General features: G+C 35.2%; 2 long non-coding RNA genes across 3 annotated transcripts in view; both read left to right on the top strand.

Annotated features, from left to right (window-relative positions):
* Positions 1–723: 723 nt before the first annotated feature.
* Positions 724–2,984, top strand: LOC122235873. Of its 2 annotated transcripts, none has more exons than XR_006213971.1 (3): positions 724–879; positions 1,605–1,678; positions 2,441–2,984. It is a non-coding gene; the product is annotated as an uncharacterized LOC122235873 (long non-coding RNA). The 2 variants fall into 2 exon arrangements; XR_006213970.1 differs by lacking the exon at positions 724–879 and adding an exon at positions 1,037–1,095.
* A 712-nt stretch (positions 2,985–3,696) lies between these two features.
* Positions 3,697–9,103, top strand: part of LOC122235874 — a 53,274-nt gene continuing 47,867 nt past the window's right edge. The window contains exon 1 of the long non-coding RNA XR_006213972.1: positions 3,697–3,726. This is a non-coding gene — a long non-coding RNA (uncharacterized LOC122235874). The remainder of the gene's footprint in view (positions 3,727–9,103) is intronic.

The raw sequence follows: 9,103 nt of genomic DNA, 5'->3' as shown, positions 1-9,103 counted from the left end.
GGGTGTTTTCAAAACTGCGCCGGAATTGTCCTCCGAACTGACCCCAGAGAATGTTCGGATTTAGGCTTCTAATTGTGAAGAAACATTTCAGAGGGCCGGGATATAACAATGGGGAGGGAGCAGACATGTTCAGCAGGGTTTCTCTGCATACCTGTCTCCCATGATTGTGGGCTGTTTCCATGTGTTGTGAATGGTTCTCGAAGACCTGTAGCCTATCTAAGGAATGCTTAAGTCTTTCCCCTTAAAAATGATTCCTTATCAGTTTTAAGTTCAGAGGAGACCATGGTAAAACAGTATCGGCGCTGGGGTATGGAGAAATACTAGGCTTTTCTCGCTTGGAGTCCTGATTTCAGTGTTGTGGTTCTATCCTGAGCACTTCTCTGGGCTTCTGTTTTCTCATTTTAAGCAAGATTTCAAACGCCAAGATGCAAGCGTTGTCAGAATACGTAGAAATGGGACGATTTAAAAAGGATCAGTTATTACATTTTTCATGTTTCTCATCACTAAAAATGCGTTTAAAAAAAAAAAGCATTATTTTGGCTTATATTGCAAGATCCCGAGTGTGATTTTGGTTTTAGTGTGCCAATATTTTTAAGCAAACTCAAATGAAGTAGACAAAATAAAATACCGTACCAAGAAAAGAGTTGGAGTCGGTATTTCAGGTTTAGATAGGTAGTTAGAAAGTGAAGGATATTTGGAATTCCTCTTGTAACCTTTGAACTTTTAAACTTAAAAATGATTTCTGAAATTTAAGAGTGCACAAACTCTTCATTTTGAATGTGAACTCATTTTTCTTCACATTTAAAAATTAAAGTGCCATTCAAAAGGATTGGCGAGAAAGATCAGCAAGTTTTGGAACATAGACTACATGCTTGAAAGGTACAGATTTTCTAGCAGGTGGGGATCAGTAGCAATGGTTATTCAGTTTCCCATTTACAAGCGTCACCCATGTAGTTTCATCTAATAAAAACAAAGCACCTTGTAGGCCCCTGTTAGCTTTTATATATAAACTTTTTTTTTTTTTTTTTAGCTGAGGGTGAATTTCCAGAATTCTCAATAACGTTAATAGAGGTGGAAATTATGGCACTTCAAGAGGTTTGTGTCAGCCCTGAATAAGAACCAAAATGAGAGTGAGATTATAGTAAAAATAACATCTCTGTAAAATTACAGTTTCCAGTTTACAAGGTTCTAACTCTTGTTTGTTGTTTCTCTTGGCTTTCCCTCATGGTGACTGTTTTCTTCAAATGTTATGTAAATTGGGAGCTGAGCCTCAAAGAAGTTTTTTGTTTTATGAAAGTCCTCTGTATCTTGGATTGAGAGACTGTTTTTGCAGATTGATTTTGCTGGGTGCTAGAACTTTCAGTTGCTTTAAGTCAAATTTAAAGTAATTTTTTCAACTTGTGATATAAATTTGGATCTTTTCCCCTGTGTATGATCCAGGGGTCAGGTATCAGTTTTTTGTAGGTGCCCTTAAAATATACATGTATATATTTCTTCTGTATAGTAACTACATATATAGTTAACAGCAGGCTTCCTACTGCTTTTGTAGAGCAGTAGGCTGAGTTTTTTTAATCCTTTGTTTTCACATGGATCATCCTTTCCAGGCTCTGAACCCTTATTTCAGTGATCTTGCCTTCAAATGTGTATAGGAATCCCAACACCCAGCACTTATACTCAGGTAGAGTCCCCCTGGGGTTTGCTTTCTACATCTTTTTTTCTTTCTTTTAAGTTCTAGGATATATATACATATATGTATATGTATATATATATGTGTGTGTATACATATATACACGTAGGTATATGTATATATGTGTATACATATACGTACATGTATATATACACACATATATATATATTTTTAAATAAAAACATGTTATATGTTACTCACCGGTTTTATTTGTTTATGGCCAGAGGAAGCCATCTGTGATAACCTAGACCACTATATTCCCTCCAATTGATTCTCTAGCAGAGCAACTAGAGAGGATATTTTAAAAAATGAAAATCTAATGTGTGTGCCTGGTTAAAACTATAAAATGGCTTCTTGTTGCGCTTTGAATAAAATACCAGTTCTTACATAGGCCTGCACAATCTGACACCTGTCTACCTCTCCTAAGTGACCATTAGGCTTATCTTTCCCTTTACTCCACAGTCCCTATACTCCCGACAAATTGACTTTCTTTAGAGGTTTGGAGTATGCCAGGCTCTCCCCAAACCCCTACTGTCCTACCCAGGGCCTTCCCAAAGGCTGTTCTATTTGGCCATAATAATCTTTCCCTTGTCTGGCTGATTCTTCCTGCTTCAGGTTTTGACTTGAATGTCCACTTAGACTTTCAGTGACATTCCTATTCCCGTGGTCTTTTACTTTAATAGCACTAATTACGACTCTTAAGTAATTTGCATTTGTTTGTTTACTTGTTTATTTTCTATTTCCCTCTGTTAGGTAACAGCTCCATAAGATCAGAGGATGCATCTTCTATTCACCAAGTGTGTTACAGAATGTTTGATGCCTACTGAGCCTTCAGATAAATGCTGAAAGACTAAACCTTTCCAAGTTAAGTATTGAGATTAAACATCCCCACATTTCCTGTATTCTGAGATTCCTTTCTAGTATGAATTTCTGTGATGGTGAATAACATTAACCCCATTTATTACTTATTGCTTAGTTGCACCCATGGACTCATTGGTTAGTAAATAAAAAACTAAAATTAGGTTGAGAAGAATCAATATGCCCTTTTATTTTTTAATAAAGCCTTAAAATAGTATTTCAACAGTATTCTGCAGTTTTCAGTAAATGGATCTTGCACATCTTCTGTCAAATTTATCCCCAAGTAGTTAATAGCATGCTCCTTTGTAAATAGCACTTTTAAATCGATATTCAATTTTGTGTGCGTGTGTGTCTACTATATAGAAATAAAGTTGGTTTATGTTTGTTGATCAATCATGAGAAACACACTTATTAGTTACAGCAGAATTTTTTAAGGTAGATTTCTTTGGATTTTCTACATGGATGATCATGTCTGCAAATCACAATTTTCTTTCTTTCTTTCCAATCTGCATGCCATTTATTTATTTTCTTGTCATATTGCACTGGCCAAGACCCATCAGTATAATGTTGGATAGAAGAAATGAGATCGGATACCCTGTTTTATTTCTGATCTTAGGGGAAAAGCATAAAGTTTTTCACTAAATATTGTGTTACCTTTAGGTTTTTTGCTAGATGCCTTTTATCATGCTGATGAAATTCCTTTCTAGTCCTAGTTTGCTGAAGCCTTTTATCAGAATTCAGTAATGATTTTTCTTGCATGCTTTTTCTGGGTCTGTCGAAGTGATAATAGGATTTTTCGTTTTTTGGGTCTGTTGAAGTGATAATAGGATTTTTCGTTTTTAGATTGTTAGTATGGTGAGTTGCATTGATTGGCCTGTGTTACACAGGCCTGTTGAATCCTGGGATAAACTTTACTTGGACATAATATATTATGCTGTTTGTATATTTTTGGACTTGATTGGCTAAAATTTTGTTTAGAAGTTTTGCATGTGTTCATGAAGGATACTAGTGTATAATTGTTTTGTGTGGTATCTGCCTTGTTTAGGGATCAGGTTAATGCTGGTCTCACCAAATGAGAAATACTTTTTCTTTTTAATTTTCTGGAAGACTTACATTACTTTGATATAAATTCTACTTTGTAGAACTTACCAGTGAAGCCATCTGAAATTTCCACGTGTGAGGTAAGCACAAATTGAATTTCTTTGATTGATGTAGGGGCTGTTCAGATTATTTATTCTTGAGTGACTTTTCATAGTTTTTCTTTCAAGATATTTGTTTCTTCTATGTTATTGACTGTATTGGCATAAAATTGTTCATAATATTTTGTTATTGTGCAGTAAAGAGTTCATTTAGAGGGTTTGTGATGCTCAAACCCTGCACATTCCAAACAGAGGACTGGCCATTGACTGGCTTCTTGGAGAAAACCTCTAAACCCTTGGAATATCCTGTGTGATAAAATTGTCTCTAAATACCTAGGGCCTTTGTGCTCATCATGTGGCTTTTGCTAACAATATGATTTATGGTGAATGGCCTGTTTTTGTTTACCCGAATTCCTAGCCCATGCTTTATCAGTTTGATCTCTGGAGCAACTGGAGACTGGGTAGCTAAGGTCAGTCATGTGGGTGTTCCATGCCTGCATGACTGATCCAATAAGAACCCTAGACAACAAGTTTTAGATGAGGTTCCCTAGTTCGCAGTACTTTGTATGTGTTGTCATAGGTAGTTGCTGGGAGAGTTAAGTGCGGTCCTTACAACTACACAGGGAGAGGACACTGGAAATTTATACCTGATTTTTTCTGGACTCTTCACTAGGTGCATTTTGCCTTTACTGATGTTAATCTGTATTTGTTCACTGTAATAAACTGTAATTGTGAGTATAACAGTTTTTCTGAGTGCTTTGATTTTTTCTAGTGCTAATTATCAAAACTAAGTGTGGTGTGGGGACCCCTAATATCTATTATCCTTTTAATGACTAGGTAGTGATCACTTCTTTAATTCCTAATATTGGTAGTTTGTATCTTGTCTCTCTTTTTTTTTTTTTTTTAATCACTTTCCTTAGAGGCTTATCAATTCTATTTTTTTAATTTTTTTAAATGTTTATTTTTGAGAGAGAGAGAGAGAGAGAGAGAGAGAATAAGCAGGGGAGGGGCAGAGAGAGAGGGAGACACAGAATCAAAGCAGACTCCAGGCTCTGAGCTGTCAGCACAGAGCCCAGTGAGGGGCTCGAACTCATGAACCACGAGATCATGACCTGAGCTGAAGTCGATGCTTAAGTGACTGAGCCCATCAGGTGCCCCACAGTTCTATTTTTCTTAAGCAACCAGCTTTTGGTTTTGAATTTCTCTTTATTAGTTTTCTACTTTTTTGATTTTTTCTCTAATCTTTATTATTTTATTTTTTATGCTTACTTTGGGTTTCGTTTGCTCTTCTTTTCCTGAAGTAGAAATTGAGGTCATTGATTTAAAACCTTTCTTCTTTTCTAAATAAATGTTCAGTACTATAAATTTTCTCCTACACATTGCTTTAGCAGATTCTCATGAATTTTGATATGTTTTTGTTTTCATTCAATTCAAAATGTTTTTTAGTTTTTCTTTTGATTTCATCTTTTAGTTACTCATTTATTTTATTATTATTTGGAATTCTTTTGTTTAGTTTCAACTATTTGGAGATTTTTAGAGACCTCTCTTATTTATTCTGTTGTTGTTGTTTTTTTTTAATTTAAATCCAAGTTAGTTAACATATAGTGTAATAATGGTTTCAGGAGTAGATTTAGTGATTCATCACTTATATATAACACCCAGTGCTCATCCCAGCAAGTACCTTCCTTAATGCCCATCACCCATTTAATCCATCCACTCCCCCAACACCCCTCCAGCAACCCTCAGTTTGTTCTCTGTATTTAAGAGTCTCTAATGGATTATCTCTGTCTCTGTTTTTATCTTATTTTTTCTTCCCTTCCCCTATGTTCATCTGTTGTGTTTCTTAAATTCCACATATGAGCGAAATCATGTATTTATCTTTCTCTGACTTATTTCACTTAGCACAATACATTTTAGTTCCATCCACATTGTTGCAAATAGCAAGATTTCATTCTTTTTGATCACTGAGTAATATTCCATTGTATATATATACCACATCTTCTTTATCTGTTTATCAGTCGATGGACATTTGGGCTTTTTCCATATTTTGGCTATTGTCGATATTGCTGCCATAAACATTGGGGTGCATTTACCCCTTCGAATCAGCATATTTGTGTCCTTTGGATAAATACCTACTAGTAAAATTGCTAGGTTGTAGGGTAGCTCTATTTTTAATTTTTTGAGGAAACTCCGTACTGTTCTCCACAGTGGCTGTACCAGTTTGCATTCCCACTAGCATTGCAAAAGTGTTCCCTTTTCTCTGCATCCTTGCCACCATCTATTGTTGTCTGAGTTGTTAATTTTAGCCATTATGACAGGTGTAAGGTGGTATCTCATTGTGGGTTTGATTTGATGATGAATGATATTGAGCATCTTTTTGTGTGTATGTTAGCCATCTGGGTGTCTTTTTTGGAAAAGTGTCTGTTCATGTCTTTTGCCCATTTCTTCACTGGATTATTTTGCGGGGGGGGGCGGTGTTGAGTTTGATAAGTTCTTTATAGGTTTTGGATACTAACCCTTTATCTGATACGTCATTTGCAAATATCTTCTCCTATCCATTGCCTTTAAGTTTTGGTGACTGCTGTGTAGAAGGTTTTTTTTTTTAATTCTATTGTGGTCAGAGAAGTAGTTTGTGTAGTTTGAGTCCTTTTATACTTAATGAGACTTGTTTATGGCCCAGAATGTAGTCTCTCTTGGGAAATGTTTTGTGTGCATATGAAATGAACATGTATTTTACTCTTGTTGGATGGAGCGTTGTCAGCACCAATCAAGTCAATTTTGGTTGATTATAATTTTTATGTCTCCTATATCGTTATTGGTTTTCTATTTATTCAGTTATTTATTGAGAGATGGTAATTGAAATCTACTAGAATTGTGGATTTGTCCTTTTTGCATTTCTGTGAGTTTTGTTTTATGTGCCTTGAAGCTTTGCTATTAGGTGCCTAAACATTTAGGATTGTATGTCTTGTTGATTATTTGACCCACTTATTATTATAAAATCTTCCCTTCTTTTGTCTGATAATGTTAGTCTAAAATCTTAGTCTGGTATTAATTTACCACTCTAGCATTCTTTGATTAATATTAGCTTGGTTTATCTCTTTTTCCTTTTCTTATTTTTTTTTATACTATTAACCTACTTGTACCTTTATTTTACGTGGCATCTAGTGGGTCTTGCTTTTCTATCTAATCTAACAATCTCTGCCTTTTAATTGGTGTGTTGATACATTTAATGTGATTATTATGTTTAGGTCTTACGCCTCTAAGCTGAACCTTAAACCAAAACATTCAAGTCTTTGTCTTTGTCTAGGACATTGTTCCCTTTCCCTATCATCTTTGTATTGATTTTTTTTTATAAGATTCTGTCTATTTCCTATGGTAACTTATTAGTTGTAACTCTTTGTTTTGTTATTTTAGTGGTCATTTGGCATCATAGTGTACATTTTTAATTCATCACAGTTGACATTCAGGTAATATAACACTTAACATATAGTATAATAAAATTGTACAGTAAAACCTTGGCTTGCTAGCATAATTCATTCCAGAAATATGCTTGTAATCCAAAGCACTTGTATATCAAAGCGAATTTCAAGAACCATTGGTTCAGTTGTGATCATGTGACATTTGGCATCACTTACTACTGTTGCAAGATTTCACTCATTTATCAAGTTAAAATTTATTAGAAATGTTTGCTCATCTTGCAGAATACTCACAGAACAAGTTACTCACAATCCAAGGTTTTACTGTATATCTTTACTTCCTTCCTGGCCTTTATGTTATTGTTTTTATACATCTTAATTTTACCTGGTATAAACCTCACAATTTAAATTTTTTTTTCAACGTTTTTTATTTATTTTTGGGACAGAGCGAGACAGAGCATGAACGGGGGAGGGGCAGAGAGAGAGGGAGACACAGAATCGGAAACAGGCTCCAGGCTCCGAGCCATCAGCCCAGAGCCCGACGCGGGGCTCGAACTCATGGACCGCGAGATCGTGACCTGGCTGAAGTCGGACGCTTAACCGACTGCGCCACCCAGGCGCCCCATAAACCTCACAATTTATTGCTATCTTTGTTCAAACAATTATCTTTATCTTTTTTTTTTTTTGAGAGAGAGAGCATGCGTGCATGTGCAAGCATGTAAGCAGGGGAGGTGCAGAGGGAGAGAGAGAGAATCTTAAGCAGGCTCCAAGCTCAGTGCAGAGCCCAACTTGGAGCATGATCTCATAACCGTGAGATCATGACCTGAGCTGAAACCAACAGTTTGACACTCAATCGACTGAGCCACCCTTGGGCCCCAACAGTTACCTTTTTCAAAGATATAAATAAGAAAGTCTGTATATTTATTAATATAGTAACAATTTCTTACAGTCTCTAGTCCTTTGTACAGATTATACCTATTTCCATCAGGTGTAATTTCCCTTCTGAATGAAAAAGTCTTTATTTTGCTTTTGTCTTTGTAAGATACTTTACTGAGTATAAAATTCTAGTTTGCCTTTTTTTTCTCTTAATACTTTACAGATGCTGCTCCATGTCTTCTAGGCCGTATTCTTTATGATGTGAAATCTATTATCATTATCTTTGTTTCTTTGTATATAATTTATCTTTTCATTCTGTCTGCCTTTAAGATTTGTACTTTATCACTGTTTTTGAATAATTTGAGCATCATGTTCCATGGTGTACTTTTTTTCATGTTTCTTGTGCTGGAGGTTATTTGAGATTCTTGGATGTGTAGATTTATAGTTTTCATGAAATTTGAAAATTTTCTGGCCATTATTTCTTCAAATATATTTTCCATCCTCCCCAGTCTCTTCTTTGGGGGCTTCCATTATGCAATTTGTTAGCCACTTGATATTTTCCTATACTTCTCTGATGCTCCTTTCATTTTTAAATTTTTGTTTCATTTTGAATAATTTCGATTGCTGTGTCTTCAAATTCACTAATATTTTCTCCTCTAATGTCTAATTTCCACTAATCTCGTCTGATGTGTCTTTTCATCACAGACTTTGTAGCTTTCATCTGTAGATGTCCACCTTGGGCCTTTTTTTTTTTATATATATCTTTAATGTCTGTCCATAACTTTTTGAACATGTGGAATATAATCATGATGTCATTACTAATTATAATTAATGTCATTGATGATTCTAACATCTGTGTTAGTTCTGGGTCAGTTTCAGTTGATTAATTTTTCCCCATTTGATTCATGTTTTCCTGCTTCTATGCATACCTGGTAATCTTTGATTTGGTTCAAGACATTGTGAATTTTACCTTGTTGTGAATTTTGCTTGCTATTTTTGTTTTCCTATAAATATATTTTTTTAATGTTTATTTATTTTTTGAGAGAGAGAGAGAGAATGAGTGGGGAGGGGCAGAGAGAGAGAGGGAGGGAGAGAGAACCTCAAGCAGGCTTCACCCTCAGTGAGGA

The sequence above is a fragment of the Panthera tigris genome, chromosome F3, assembly GCF_018350195.1.
Source record: "Panthera tigris isolate Pti1 chromosome F3, P.tigris_Pti1_mat1.1, whole genome shotgun sequence".
Classification (NCBI taxonomy): domain Eukaryota; kingdom Metazoa; phylum Chordata; class Mammalia; order Carnivora; family Felidae; genus Panthera; species Panthera tigris.
The sequence above is the reverse complement of the archived record's forward strand: the minus strand, read 5'-3'. Positions and strand labels throughout refer to the sequence as shown.